Source organism: Nanorana parkeri, unplaced genomic scaffold, assembly GCF_000935625.1.
Source record: "Nanorana parkeri isolate BGI_ZX_2015 unplaced genomic scaffold, ASM93562v1 scaffold313, whole genome shotgun sequence".
NCBI classification, from domain to species: domain Eukaryota; kingdom Metazoa; phylum Chordata; class Amphibia; order Anura; family Dicroglossidae; genus Nanorana; species Nanorana parkeri.
The window spans coordinates 1,353,619-1,367,709 of record NW_017306581.1 but is presented as its reverse complement, the minus strand read 5'-3'; positions in this window follow the sequence as shown (position 1 = coordinate 1,367,709).

Genomic DNA, 14,091 nt, shown 5'->3' with positions numbered 1-14,091 from the left:
CTTCATTTCACTCTTTTTCTATTCTGCTCAGTACCTCGGAGGTACCGTGCAGAATAGCCAAGCCGAATGCCACTCGGCGGCATTTGGCTATTCACTTACTGCCGTACGGTCCTTACCCTATGTGAATAGGGGTGAACGGCAGCGAGTGAGCTGCCAGAGCTTCACCTCAGCTGATCCAGATGTTGGATCGGCTGAGTCGAACCTCTTCTGCATGTCCGGCTCAGCCGAAGGCAGCTGATGTACGGTTGATTTTAGCCAATGTACGTCTGAAATCAGCCGTACAAGCCAGAAGTGAATAGCCGAACAGCATTCGGCTCACTTCACTTCGGCTGGGTTTGTGAATAACCCCCGTAGTGTTCTTTGTTTTCCCCCCTTTTTGTGTAGTTGATCATTATTGATGTACTGTTGCTGTAATGTTTTGTAATTTACTTTTTTTTACTGTTTCGATTTTGTTTTCTGTGATAAAATGTAGCATACTTGAGTTAATGAGAGACTATTTTTGGCTCAAGAACTGGTCCAGTAGTAGAAAGGAACTTCCTATGTAAATATCATGCTTTGGGGAGTTCTTAAAAGCTGTACGTGGTGTTATAGAAATGTTATGGACAGTCTCATCTACAGCATACACTGGTAGCAAAAATAAACCCGATTTGATTGGGTGATAGAAATTGGATGGTAGTATGCTATGGATGTTCTTGTTTTTGCTAATGCAAAACTGTCCTGCTGCTGGCTGATTTCTAACCTGCCCTAATTAAGAATTACAAAACTGTGGATGACACAGCAGTGTAAAATTGGCCAGCAGCAAGACAATTTTAAATAGCAAGGCTGGGCCTAAATTTAATAGAGACAATGACCATAGGCTGGGGCTTTACAATAAGAATTAAGATACTGCAGGGCATATAGCTGTGCAAAATTGGCCAGTAGCAGAACAGCTTTAAACGGAGATAATAGGCCAAAATGTATTAGTGACAAAGAGTGCAGGGAAGTGTAATACAACAAAAATTAAGACACTGCAGATAATACAGCAGTGTAAAACTGGCTAGCAGTAGGACAGTTTTAGTCAGGGACAATAGCCCTAACCGATGTATATCCAACTTTTATTTTATCTATTGGGATAGGGGAAGTGGTGAATGTCAGTAATACAATGTGAGGTGGTTTAGGTACGCTCTGTTGTTGAAATTCAACCTGTCCAACCTGTTCTTGACTCTGTCCCCAAATGTATCCTGTCCAAAACCGAACTTATAATATTTCCTCATTTCGGTGTCCCCTCTGCCGACTTTTTCATCAAAATTCACAGCACAGTGATCAACCCCTTCACTCAAGCCAGGGTGCTTGGTGTAATCGTTAATTCTGACCTCTCCTTTCCTTTCAGCTTAATATCCAAATCTTGCAGAGGAAACCTATTACTTATACAACAAAACGAGGGTTAACCCGTTAGAAGATAACGAGTTAGTAGCGGGCAACTTAAGGATCCGGACACGTCAACCAATTGTAGAAAATATATAATTTGATTGAAAAACCACACACTATTGCACATTAGATTCACCGACTACCATTAAAAACATTATAATATTATGTTATATATAATTATATATTTTCTACAATCGGTTGACGTGTCCGGATCCTTAAGTTGCCCGCTACTAACTCGTTATCTTCTAACGGGTTAACCCTCGTTTTGTTGTACTAGTTCAATTGGGTCACGGATCGGACGTAACAAGCAATTATGTGTAAATCTAATTAGGGCAGACATAATCAGTCGGATCTCCAGGAAGGAACACAACCCCCTTTTTTCTACGAAACCTATTACTTAGTTTTGAAAATGGACACAGTCCTAGGGCAGATCTAGAACACAAGAGGAGAGATTTCAACACTGGAGTCCCTGACCTACAAGAAGCCAGTTGGCGTCTCATCCTGCCAGCCTTTAAATTCACTGATCCTTCCCATTAAAAAGCAGGAAAACAGAAGCCCTGAGTTCTAACTGGATTAAGAGGAGTTAACCATCATAACATTTCCAAAATTAATTCCTTTTTAACAAATAACACCGCAAAGCTTCTAATTCACTCTCTTGCAATCTCTCGCCTCGACTACTGAAACTCCCTCCTTGTTGGCCTACCACTACACAGGCTATCTCCCCTTCAGTCTGTCAATGAATGCTGCTGCCAGACTCATCCACCTTACCAACCGTTCAGTGTCCGCCGCTCCTCTCTGCCAATCCCTCCACTGGCTCCCACTTGCCCAATTAATAAAATTCCAAATATTTACAACAATGTACAAAGCCATCTACAACTCCGCCCAACCTACATCACCCACCTCATCTCAAAACATTGCTCAAACCGTCATCTCCGCTCCTTTCCAGACCTCCTGTTCCCCAGCTCCCTCGTCACATCCTCCCATGCTCACCTCCAGGACTTCTCTTGAGTGTCTCCCATCCTGTGGAACTCCCTGCTCCAACCAGTTCTCTTATCTCCTAGTCTGTCCACCTCAGGGACGTGCGGTCAGGGGAGGCAGGTGAGGCAGAGCCTCACCTAGAATTATGGAGGAGAAAGCTGTCAGCTTCAAGTCTAAAGCTGACATCTTTTTCTCCATTCAGATCGGCATCTAACAGGTTACACAGCAGGGAAATCCTCCCCGCTGTGTAACCTTTCATGGACGGAGCCCTCAGCAGCTCCTCCCTGGCTCCCCCCTTCCTCCTTTACACTGGCTTGGGGACGGGTTGGGTCTTCGTCCGGCAGAAGGCAAGGGGGGTGGGGGCGGGGCGGGACGTGCTGGGGCGAGGCTGGGGAATGCCTCACCCGGAACAAGAGGTACTGCACGTCACTGGTCCACCTTTAGGCAATCCTTGAAAACTCATCTCTTCAGGGAAGCCTATCCCAACTCAAAATAATAACTGTCCTTTTACTTCTTCCCACACAATTTTTACCTTTTGTCTAATTTGCCCCTCCTACTAGATCGTAAACTCTCATGAACAGGGCCCTCCTAACCTTCATATATTGAAATTGTATTGTAACTGCACTGTGTCCCTTAATTTTGTAAAGCACTGTGCTATGTGAATCCTGTGTAATAATAATAAATACCACTCTTGAAACAAAAGTCCCCTTTTTTTTATAAGGAAGCCTTGCAGCAAAAAAATTAAATAAAAACCAATATAGCCCCAAAATAAATGAAAAACCCAAAACACGACCCAAGAAACAAAAGTCAATTTTTACGAAGGGAAGCCTTGCAGGCAAAAAAAAAAAAAAAATGGGACAGCAGCTAAATATGTCTGCTGACCTCAAATCAACTGCAAAATAAAATGGAAGACAAAAAAAAGCCTTCAATAATAAGACCAAAAAACCCCAAATATGGGCAGCAAAGGGGTTGATTGCTCATTAAAGCTAGCAATCAGAATTGAAGTACAGTTTCCTAACTGACCCTAATCTCTTCCTATGCATCTTTTTAGATTTCCATGCAACAGCATCCAATTCACTGACACTATGGCTGCTTTGAGCCGCCCTTTCATAGGAGACTGATTTAACTAAAAGCCCCTTTATTGACCTTTCTAAGCCTGCTGGCCATAGTTCAAAGGCAATACAGTACATTTTGGTTTAAAAAAAAGATCTCCTGAGTGAATCTGCTGACAAATTCACCAGGATTGTGAATCTCGAACCCATGGTAGCTGCAAACCCGAACCTCATCCCTATCTCTGCATTTGTTATAAACTTTGCAGGCAGTCAAACAGTCATTCTGGGACGTGGCTGGAGAGGGGGGAAACTTTTAGAAACTGGTATTATTTGCAGGTGTAAAGAGCAAGTTAACAGGCATTGAGAGTCCGTGCCCCCAATGGTGACAGTGTGACAGGGACAGCTGGCTGAAGGTTTTCTGTGAAAACCCCCCCTTGGTGGACCAAACATAACGACACTGACCTTTCTGCAGGGGAATGAGGGATGTGCTGTGGACTGAATTAGGCACAAAGACGTCTTGCTATGACTTTTGTTCTTCTCTAAAGTGAAGAAATATTGCGTTTAATATGAGAAGTATTGTTCCCAGCCTTGCGGTGCCCTCTAAGAAATATTACAGTGGCCATGCTTCACAGTCACTTGTCTGCAGCGGTGGCTCCTACGCTGGGCTTAATAGAGATGCAGCTTCGTGGTTATAGAGTACGTAAACCCTAACAATAAACTTCTCTTATTTGCTCCCTATTGGTCTGTTGGGATTGCCTATGAAAGAGTTTTGCTATATCTGTTCAATACATACAAAGAATACCAGCTCTCTGATTTTGCTGCATTCTTATCACTTACATTTTTTCAAGTTATTTCTGAGGACTACAGAAATGTTATGGAGAAGAGGGGGATGTGTTTGTAGTCCCATCCTATGGTGACAATGCTGCTCTTACATAGATACATTACAGTGAGTGAGCGTTGTCAAAGTAGGACAGGAAGTGTTTTACTGGCAGGATTACCTGGTGAAAATAAAGGTGAACATGCCGGGAAAAAAAAAACTAATGCAGCCACCACATCTATGGACTGGTGAGCTGTAACATATTAAATTTTTGTCCTTGGGTTTAGATAATCTTGAAGCTCACGCTGTGCTGCTGGGACTATGCTCAGGTCTGGGGTAAACTCGATTCGTTATGTTTGCTGATTGCAAATCAGTCAGCGACCAGCCATTCGGGTGTGTGTGTATGGGAGAGGGGCGAGGAGAGAAAAAAGTCAGCTGTCTCAGAGTGCTGGCACCCAGGGCATGTGCCATATGTGCCCTACCCTGGATACTCCACTGTGACTGTGTACCTTATTTTGAGACATAGCATACTGACTATGACTGACCGTGCATGCACACATGGGGAACTAGTGTGTGTTCAAGATGGGAGGAAAGGGGGCGAAGGAAATTATATAGAGAAGGTCTGAGCTCTGCTGTACAGGGACAGCAGGAGGCTGATACGAAGTCAATTTCAGATACTTACACTGCTTGTATTTAAAAATAAAATCTGATATAATATGAATACAAAGCTGTATTCATTTATGTATTTTATGTCTCTCTAGAGTTCCCCTTTAGATTAGTTTTTGTATATGTATGAGTATTTACATTAGAATGATCCTTAGGAATGCATTCTCTCTTTGAATTATAATGATTGTTTTATTGATATGTTAGCTTTTCACTCTTCTCCTCTATAAAGGAGAAACATTGAGAACTACACCTGAATGGAAAAAATGCATTTGACTTACTTTTACTTTTTGTATGTCTTTTTTATAATATGGTCATTGTTATTTGTCTTCGTATGATTTTTTCTGACATTTTGGTGGGACATTATGTTTTTTCTTGAGTCCTGGTACAGTAATTATTTTCTAATTTGGGTCCTCAGATTAAACAGTCCAGGAATCCCTGTGTATGCAATACATGCTCAAGCTGCCCAACTGCATTCAAGTAATCCCTCTCTGGCCCGTCTCCACTATACTTTGCAAAATGAAAAATGCATAATTGTTTATCGCAGACTTTATAGTACACATACGGGTTTGATTTACTGAAGGCAAATACGCTGTTCACTTTGCTGGGAGGATTCCCATTAGTTTAGTGAATGAAGTGAAGCTCTGCTGACTTCCATCAATTATGTCCAAGCAAAAATACTGTTTATTAAAAATTTTCCTTGCAAGCGATTGGATATTCTTTATAAAGTGAAATTTAATCACATTCTCCAATCTTAGGGAAAATTCTCCTGCAAAGTACAAATTTCCTTGTTAAGTGAACAGCACTTATGCCTTTAGTAAATTAACCGTATTGTGCGAATATGAGCTAAACTGGCACAGATACTGTATAGGAGAGCTAGGGAATCAGGTCTGGTCACTGAGGCCTATCATGCAGTAGAAATGAAACAATGAGGTTGACTTACTAAAGGCAAGTAAGCTGTTCAGTTTCCAAGGGACAGTTCCCTTAGCTTAGTGAATGAAGTGAAGCTCTGAGAAATGCCATCATCTAATTGTGTGCAAGCAAAATACTTTTTTTCTTTCCTTGTACATGATTAGTTATTTACAAAATTTAATTTCACCTCATTCACTAAGCTAAGAGAAAATTCCCTTGCAACGTTAACAGCTTATTTGCCTTTATTAAATCAACCCCAATGTCTCTTTACAGATCCCAATAGCTTACATATTCATCATGTATGAGGTACTTGAGGGTTAAGCTTCAGATTCTTTCTTTCTTTGACAACAGTTCATGCTGGCCATTGTGCAATTGGGAAATGCCCTGTCCACCTTTTGGGACCACCCTGGACTTTTTGGGCACTCTGCAAATGGGAATTTAAGTCTCTGAAAGGTATAAAAGGCAGCAATAGGTGCCCACCTACAGCTGATACTTTGGGTGGAGTTGGACTTTAAGCTACCTATTGAAGAGGCACATTGGACAGAACAATAACTGGTCATTCTGGGACACACTTAAAGTAGATGTAAACCCTGAAACTACGAAAGAATACCGGCGCCTTTAATTGCAGGGTGCCCAGCAGCTCAGTACGGCAGACACGAGAGAGGCAGCTCCCACAGGTCAAATTGACCACCAATCTAGGAGACAAGGAACGAAAAAGAAAGCGCCTCCATAGTCTAAAAGAGTAATTTAATAGTAAAACACGCAGCTCTAGGCTGTACTTACAAAAATTCAGTTGAATAAAAACGAGTAGAATAAGATGAGAAGTCGGAACCTCTAGCAGGGAGAGTCTGGAGAGATGTAATTCTCCAGCGTCCTCTGTCCCTATGATTACAACAGGTTTACGCGTTTCTGGGGCACGACCCCTTCATCAGAACCTTGTCTCCTAGATGTAAACCCTATAGAATGACATTAAGGGTTCATTACATGCACGCCTGCACAATTTCTGCATTTGGAAACCTACGCCTCTGTGCATGTAAATGTCAGTACTTGTGTTTAGCAACCAAGAGACAGCAGACGACAATAAATTAACATTTGATGCAGCAATTATTTGGTGTGCTGGTGACGTTCTTCAAATTTCTTCAAATAAGTACTTGTGTTTACATGCATACACCCAACAGAGTAGTCTGTCCATACAATTCTATGAACACAAAAACGCACCAGCTGTGGCTCCGGAGTGCTTACAATACAGGTGTATTTTAGCGCTGCGCAAACTGTTGGCGCTATATAAATTCTGTATAATAATAATAATAATAATATGATGTGTGCATCCATGTGCATGAGCCCTTTGTTTGCTGAAGCACATGTGTAGAATAAATAATTGCCTTTTTATTCATAATACAATATTTGTTTTCTCTGTTTCTTCTTCTTTGGTTGCATTTCAGTGTTGGTGATCTCCTGCTGCCACTTCCTGTCTACACTCACTTCATAATATCTGCATGGCACTTTTAAGCGCAGGTTTCCTGATGGCACCAACAGAAGCCCATGTCTATGTTATGTGTGTTGAAACAACAACTTGTAGTTTCCACCAGAAGCAGGCAACAGGGTGACAACACAGAGAAAAATTGAGATACAAGAACAGTGCTGGCACCCCATAACATAACTTTCCTGAACAAGGACCTTTGTGGCAGGATAACCCGATATTTATTTTAATGAAAGTACCGGATTTAAAAATACTGAAATTGACTTTTGTAATAACATTCACATGCTAAAGCTTATATGAGATTTTGGTGGTTGGGTGTACAAAGGGTTTAGACACTTTGTGGCTATTAAGGAATATATTCAAATTAAAGTTTTTTTGCTCAAAGTTTAGCTTTAAAGTAATGCTAAACTCAGGAGTTAAAACTTAAAAATGCATGCAAGAGTAAAACTGAGTATGTCTGTCTGTCACAGAAAAGCAATTGTGATCAGGCAATCAACTTTCTTCCCGGCAGCTTTTTTAACACAGAGCATCTCCCAGGGTCATGGAGATGCCTACAAACATACAAACTTTACTCAGTCAGACCCTAGCTCACCACTTTACCACTATATATGAAGCATTAGAAGGATTAGGAGTGCCACAAATCTTCTTTCAGTCCAGTAAAAATTCTTATTCTTCAAAATAGAGCAACACATGGAAGCTGGTATTTTCTCTACTATTTTAGCAATCTTGTTTCTGGGGACAGAATCGCAACTGGGGTATGGCTCTTAGAATGTCAGCAAAAAGCAGGTTTCTAGAGCTGCCTTTACCTAACTTGTTTATCTTCACCAACCCCAGCAAATCTGTATGCAAATTACCAACTTTCCAACTTGCAAATTGTAGATCAGTCCCCTTTCCCTGATGTAAGCCTTTCTATTGGTCAAGTAGACATGGGAGCAAAATGCAAACTTCAAATAAAGTTGGAGGGTTTCTTTATTTGTTACCAGGTCTCTGGAGCATACAATGGCTGGAAACTTCAATGTAAACTTAAATTGTTTCAAAAATTGAGGAGAAAACATGCTTCATATACTATAAAAGCCCCATGATGGCCATTATAATCATTATGACCCCTTATGAGCCATCAGTAATGTAAATACCTGGTTGGGTGTACTTTGTTTAGCCTTGTATGGGGCACACTCATATGTAACCCTACATCACGGCTATCTTGGCACATATCCAATACACTTTATGGCCAAAAGTTGGTGAACACCTGATCATCACACCTACATTATATGGCAAAAAGTATTTGAACATCCCTGTCAATTATAATATTAAGTTCCGGTTTTCCAGCAAAAGATACTTCTAATAATACAGCATACAAAGACATTTTAGACAATTGTGGACATTCAACCGTGTGGTAACAATTTGTTCCTCTGTGAACAAAGCCAGCTCCATGAAGACTTTGGGGCCTATTCACTAAGCTGCCGTAGGCAGTCAAGAGAATGACCGACCTGAAATCAGCCGTACATCGATTGGCTTCACGTGGCTTCGGGTCGGCCCAACATGCTCAGCATGTTTGGCTGACCCGAAGTGCAGAAGGAGTTCAACTCAGCCGATCCAACATCTGGATCGGCTAAGCCAAACCTCCGGCAGGCTGCTCGCTGCTGTTCGTTCTATTCTTATAGATACCGAACAGTAGTGAGTGAATAGCCGAATGCCGCTGAGCGGTATTCGGCTTGGCTGTTCTGCTCAGTCCCTCAGAGGTACCGAGCAGAACAGAAAAATAGTTTAAAAAGTAGAAAAAAATAAATAGAAAACGATTGTGCGGAGCTAGCAATGACAGCGGTTCTGCGGCCGTAAAAAAACGAAAAAAAAAATAACTCTCCCTGGCGCTCCAGGAGTCTCCCGCTCCCAGCCGTCCAGGAGAGAAACACTGCTTTTTCTTTTTTTTTATTTATTCTGACAAGGAGCCATGTCAGAATAGAAAAAAAACACACAAAAATTTTTGGCCATAGGATTGCATTGCTAGATTCCTATTGGCTATTTCAATTTGCAATAGCCAATAGAAAACTAGCTATTGTACCCGCACTCTGCTGCTGTCAATCAGTAGTGGGGACCTGATGGAGAACTGCAGCAGAGGGCGGGTGCAATGCTAGTTTGCTATTGGCTATTGCAAATTTAAATAGCCAATAGGAATCTAGCAATGCATTCCTATGGCCACATGTTTTTTTTTTTTAACTATTCTGACACGAAAAAAAAAGAAAAAAGCAGTGTTTCTCTCCCTGGCGGCCGGGAGCGGGAGACTCTTGGAGTGCCCGGGAGAGTTTGCTGTCTGGAGATCAGTGCCCCTGGTTAGCTGGTAATCAGGGACGCTGATCTCTCTGCGTTGGGCTATAATAAATAGCCCGTACAGCAGCCCTTCTGTTCTACTGAACCGAAGGGGTCCTTGGGCCGAAGCTAGCCGAAGGATCGGCCGAAGCTACTGTTAGATCCTTCGGCTGCTTCGTGAATAGACCCCATAGTTTGATGAGGTTGTGGTGAAGGAGCTCAAGTGGCTTGCACAAAGCCCTCCCTGACCTCAATCGTATTGAACACCTTTGGGATAAATGGAAATGTAGACCGAAAGCTAGGTCTTCACATCCAGCATCATACCTGACCTCACAAATGCTGTTTTGTCTGAATGGGCACACATGGGCACACATTCTAGACACACTCCAAAGTCTTGTGGAAAGCCTTTTTTGAAGGGTGGAGGCTGTTAAGCCACAAAGTTAGCAACTCCATATTAATGTCAATGGTTATGGAATGGAATGACCAACCAGCTCATAATTGGGTGATGGTCAAGTGTCCACAACCATTTGGCCATATAGTGTACGTACTTTGATCTTTAAGCTTGGAGCTTGTGGAAATTTCTTCCAATCCCACTAAAAACTGTGCCCTGATCCAATGTAAGTGAAAGAATAAGTCACAAGGAATTTGTCCATCTTTTGAAGGAAACTGGGCCATATTAACGTTTTTGCCTTGTTCTGGATCAACTACAAGTTTATAATTTTTTGTATTTACACTTTTTTGGTTGAATTTAATGGACACATGTCTTTTGTTCACCTTGACTAAGTAAGCCATTCTGCACGTACATCTGAGCATTTCTGTGCAGCGTTTGCTCAATTTTCTTTTAATCTAATCTCTGGGTTAATAATATTCAGAATAGCAACAAACAAGAAATAAGAAACAATAAGCCTCTTTAAATAAAAAAGTAAACTTCGAGAAGCTTTCCTCCATTTATAAATTCACCAGAACACAGCACAGAGACGGGCTTGCCCCGTATCCTAGGTTTCTTTTTTTTCCGTAAACTTTTATTTACACAGCAAAAAATGATCAAGACAAATGTGATAAATTACAGATATGCAAATTTCTTTCAAATGTGAGTCTCGCTGTAGCTGAATGAGACCATGCAAGTGAATGTGTGCTCACTCTGGACCCCAGGGAGCTGATCAAAGCACCCTTTCTCTTTCATGCCTAGAGTCCAAACTATCTCTATACAATATGTTTCCATCATGCACTTAATGTGCTCAGACATAGAACTGATTGCCATCGTGCTAGTCCCCCCCGACCCTCCTTTTGTTGCAGAGCTTAAAGTGAGAAAGGAGCGAGCTTTTCCTTGCTGGCGGCTTTCTCAAATGCTAAAACATGCGTCATTTTTCACCAGCTTCCTTCTTGATATTTTCAAAAGGCAAACTATAAAAACCAACCTCACATCTCTTTTTAGCATTAATTACTTTGCTGTCCAGTCGATCCCCCCTTTTTTTTTTTTTAGCCCATTATAGGCAGTTCACAGCAGGGAATTTTATACTTGCAAGCCCATTGCAGCTGGGAATGAGAGCATTTTATAACTGGAAAATTACTTGAAAATGGAACACAAGTGGAGAATTCAGGCACTCCGTCTTATCCTATAGATTGCCATAAGGCACAATAGCTATAGACATCGCATTGTGTCTGTGCATACTAAGTGATTCCCTTAGTTTAAAAACTTTTGCGTCTGGAATCAAACTTTTGCATTAGGTTTCCAAGTGTGACTAAAACATATAGGAGAGGGTCATGGAGCACAGCATTGCTTCGGAGCACACCTACGTTAATGCAGGTGATAAGGCAGCCACTATATTGGCCAGATTCTGTAGGTTTAGACTGTTATTGGCTATGGCTTGACGCCAGTTCTGGGAAAGATTCCAGAACTGACTCCTATTAACCCTCTCTGGTATAACTCTGCTGGAATCCGCCTCACCAGCAACTGCCATTAATCTACTTACTAATTAAGCCAATTCATTACTAAAGGGGGAAAATTCCTCTCTTTGGAAAGAAATTTGAAAGAAGTGCCAAACTGTGTAACTGTAATTAAACCAGAGACTACGAGAACAAGGTGTTGATATATAGCAGTTTGTTTAGGGGAATTTAACAGGTTTCTAGGGCAACACTGCTGTGGAGATGGGGAAAGAGGCTGGAGATTTGTAAGGCTGCACTTGCTAGGCATTCAACAATGGCTTGGTGCAAGTTATATAGAGTGGAAGAAGGTTTGCTTACTATCCACAACACTTTAGGAAGCACTTAAAACGATTTGTAGCAATAGAGTCGAAATTTCAATCCATAAGTTTATTCCTTTAAGTAGAACTTCAATGTTTGGAATACAAAATAGATGGCCTAGCATTATTAAAAATAAAAAAGCAGTTTTTGTTGCAACACTTGCTTTCAATACAGCGCTTGCCCTGCTGATAGTCTGCTTCTCCAGCAGATGGCACTCCTCTTCTCGGAAGGATGACAGCCAGCGTCATGCATCTCACTTCCTGTGAGCTCAGGCTGTCATGGGCCCACGGCCCTGAGGGTGCATTATCATGCCAGTCTACTGCCGCATGGAACATCATTTTTTGTGCGCTGCTCAGTGCAATAGTAAGAACCACCCACTACACAGGAGAAGAGAAGGCCATTGATAGAAAGGTAAGTATATTATTTATTTATTCTTCCAAGTGGGAAGGTGGCCATCCAAAACCAAAGTTCTGACTTAAATTTAAACCATATGCAAGTACAAGAAATCTGTTGCCACAAAGAGTGTTTGAAGCAAAAGCAGCAATTCATTAATTAGATAATGTAAAATGTTAGCACCAAGTCTGTTAGTGTCTAGGTTATTGTTACAATGAATCATAAAATTCACTCAGGGTACACCTTTCTTAAATTACCATATCCATGGTTTAGGCGCAAAGCAGGATCATGAGCTCCTGACAATTTTCAGCATTCTGTAATAGAGCTGGGAATGTGAAAAAAGAGCAGCAACTGTTAGTATTCCAATGCTTGGTCATGACAGCACAGGATGAATTTAATAAGCAAAGTGAGAACTATTTTTTTTAAGTCTGCTCTTCTACTCATCATTGTGGTGTTCCTTCCTGTCTGACAGATCCTCAACATGAGTTGGGATGGGAGCGTGGCATCTTGGGGTTGGAGCCTGGCCAGCAGATTTAAGAATCCTGGTAGCATAATTGTGTCTGAAATTGAAACAAGGAGGTCTGTTGCACTGGGCATTCTTGATGTTTACTTGAGGTTGACAACAGCACCTGTGAGAGGAATGGCTGTGTCCAAACATTTTGCTCCTATACAGACTTGGTTTAGCCTAGTGTGACAAGTGCTATGTTCTTAGCTCCTCTAGAGGTTGACCGGCACCAGTGAGTGGCAAGTGAGGAAAGCTACCCCCATGTGGGTTGGTGTTAGATATGTGCCCTGGTGTGAGGAGTTGGAAAAATGTGCAGCTAAAGTTGTACCACAGTTCCTGGCCAGAGCTGCTCATGAAGATTAACCTCAATGGAGAGACTTTATGGACATTCCAAGAAGTTCCATCAGCAGTTATTGCCTTCTTTAACCAGTTTAATGAGGAGCTCCAAAAACGGCCTCATGCACACAGGCTGCCTGTGTTAAACACACTGGGAAGTACTGTATATACAACTATTATGCTTCCCAGATCACAGTTTCCTGTGTTTAGATGTTCCTGGGTTTAGTCGCGTTTAGGTGTGTTTACAAGCGTTTAGCACGTAAAACCAGGCTAAACAGTCCCAGGATGCAGAAATTCTTGTTTGCGTAAACCCAGCTAGACTGAATCTATCTAGACACTACTAAACATCTGAGTGTGCCTTCAGCCATAGCAAAGCATTACATGCTTCCAGCTGCGTGTAGAAGTGAGCTCCAAAGGCACCCGGACTCAAGTATTTTCATTGCTGTGTGCATGAGGCCTAGCTTTAAAAATATAGAAACATTTCCTTCTTTCATGTACCACTATCAGGAATGTCATTAAGAAATTGATAGGGATGTCCCGATGCCACTTTTTCAGGCCCAAATACAAGTACAAGTACATCCCCTCATGTATAAAAAAAAAACATAGCGCAAGCTTCGGCGCTAGGCTTCGGGGCATTTTGACAAGTACAAGTACTTGTCAAAATGCCCTGTATCGGGACATCCCTAGAAATTGATGTTAAAGACACTATCACTTTACCTATTTTTTCATGTCTTCTGCCAATCCAGACAGAATGGTATACTCGCCAATTCATGCTTTCTGGCCACCTTCCTGGTACAGGAGACCCACCTGAGCAAGTTCTAGTGTCAGATTGTGCTGAAAAGAGCTAGATCATCTACAAGACAAGGGCCAAGTGGATGTCCAGGGGGAACCCGCTACAACCTACATACTCCTGCAGTAGCCAGGGGGATTGCATAATTGGCCAAAAATGTGTAGTAATCTGTCACATTTAAAGGGAGGATGCACTTGGAAGTTGGTGTTT